The sequence below is a fragment of the Dipodomys merriami genome, unplaced genomic scaffold, assembly GCF_024711535.1.
Source record: "Dipodomys merriami isolate MVZ:Mamm:240054 unplaced genomic scaffold, mDipMer1.0.p SCAF_208, whole genome shotgun sequence".
Classification (NCBI taxonomy): Eukaryota; Metazoa; Chordata; class Mammalia; order Rodentia; family Heteromyidae; genus Dipodomys; species Dipodomys merriami.
The window spans coordinates 1,443,826-1,446,106 of NW_027203471.1; the positions used below are offsets into that span (position 1 = coordinate 1,443,826).

Sequence of the window (2,281 nt, forward strand, 5' to 3'; positions counted from 1 at the left end):
AAAAAAACTGCTGACTAAACTCAAAACTCATTCATGGAAGTTTATGTTAAGTATTTCACAAGTTTTATTTTCCTTAATTCTTAAGATAACATTTTCTATAATGCTAATGTTATTGCCATTTTAGTGTTGGGAAAAATTGTAATTAAAGTCAATAAGTGCATGGTCCAAGCACACACTGTGAGGAAGGAAATGAGTCAAAGTTTCCAAAAGTCTTTCAGCAATACACAAAAGGTAGGTAAAATCTCTCCATTCTCTTACACTCTCTATTCAAGGTTCATATTGTCCAAGAAATAATACCATAACAATTATTGGCCATGGTGATTATTTTCTGTTACCTTTTGTCTTCAACACAGACTGTGTTGGTGATATTGGGTTACCATGCACAGAGCTGAGCTTATAAGAGAGACAAATATATTCTGTCCCATTTTTCCAGGTTCCATTTTAAAAAGTACTAAATTTTAAATATCATCACTTACTTTCTTAAGAATCTAAAAAACAAAAAAAAAATCACAAATAATCACTCCAAAGTGCTTTATAAGTAGGAGATGATAAAACAAGCCCCCGTGAAGTAAACTTTCTTCCACTTTTAAAATTATTCTGAAAGCCTTGTGCTGGTTGGTCACACCTGTAATCCTAACTACTTGGCATATTTACTCAGGAGCCAGAGATATGTGGATAACAGTGGAAGCCAATCAGGACAAAATAAATTCATGAGATAATTTTTCAAAAATTTTAATGTTAGCAAAGGGCCAGGAATGGAGATGTAGCTCATATAGTAGCTCACCAATCTAGAGAGCAGGCCTAGCAAGACTTTGACGCCCTTTTTTCAAACTGTGAGCACACCAACATACATGCAAGTGCATGAGAACACGTGCACGTGCACACACACACATTCATTCAAAATACCTTCATATCAGTGTTTCGCATTAATTTCTTTGTTAACCATATTATATGAGTAAAATAAAGGAAATAAACTCTTTCATCTCAGAACATTTTCATATGTTTTTTATTTTAAAAATACTGTACAGAGAGGTCACATTTACATGAGCAAGTAATGAGTACATTTCGTAACAAGCTTTGTTACCTCCTCCTTTATTTCCCTCTACCGTCCTTTCCCTCCCACCTCTACAAGTACACGCCCCTCCCCACTTCCCCTGCCTAAATTGTAAAGTTCAGTTTTCAACATAGTGTCTTGTGCATCTCATTGTTACAATGGGTCAACCTGAATCCCTATTTCAGCATTTTGCTTTTTCCCTTCCCCTCCCCCAAATTACAGGAGCGTATATACAAGAGGTGGGCACACCAAATTCAAATACAGTGAAAACAGGGGTTATAGCATGGGGGAGGAACATATAAAGAAACAAAAAAAAAATCACATAGCCTGTTATAAATACGTTAGAACAATAGCAAGAAAGAAAAAAAAAAACAGTTGTGTTCCTATTTGTGGGTTCATTTCCCTTAACAACATCTTATCTGGTCATATGTGCATAGATTTTGATCTTTTCTGCTTATCCCAGTTATATTAGTTATTAAAAATTAGGGAAACCCTGTGACCTATGTTTCTTTGGACTTAGCTTACATCACTTAATAATTTTTTCCAAGTCTTTCCATTTTCTAACAAATTGGGTCATGCCATACTTTCTCATGGAGGCATAGAATTTCATTGGTATAAATAGCACATGTTCTTGATCTATTTATTTGATGAAGGGCATTGGGGTTGGTCCTATATCTTAGCTATCTTAAACAATGCTGCAATAAATATAATTGTGATGGCAGTTTTAGTACCGTCTTGTTTGTGATCTTTTGGGTAAATGCTCAAAAGTGGGATTGCTGTGTCATAGGGAAGTTCTATGTGAAGTCTTTTGAGGAACCTCCATACTACTTTCCAAAGTGGTTGAACAAGTTGACACTCCCACCAAGAGTGCAGTACAGTTAACTTGTGGCCACATCCCCTCCAGCATCTGTTGTTGTGAAAGTAGGTAATGGTACAGGAATTTGCCTGCAATCCTTGCACAGGGGTCATTCAAATCTTCTCTGTATAGTTCCAATGTTAGAGTAAGTGATGCTGAATGGAACATAGAACATGTTTTATATATAAAATGTAATTGATTTTCTTAAACTAGACAATTCAACAAAAAGTAAGTTTAAAAGAATTTTCATGAAATTTTAGAACCATGTACTTCTTAAATAAGCACACATTTAAGAGTAAAATCAAGATTGACATGTCAAAAACAAAATAATTCCAGATATTTGTTGTTCAAGAGATGTGTAGGAGGAGAAA

General features: G+C 34.9%; 1 non-coding gene across 1 annotated transcript; it reads right to left on the reverse strand.

Moving 5' to 3' along the window:
• Window positions 1-1,971: 1,971 nt before the first annotated feature.
• Window positions 1,972-2,078, reverse strand: LOC138833451 (U6 spliceosomal RNA). Its single transcript, XR_011373920.1, has one exon. It is a non-coding gene; the product is annotated as a U6 spliceosomal RNA (small nuclear RNA).
• Between the last annotated feature and the right edge of the window lie 203 nt (window positions 2,079-2,281).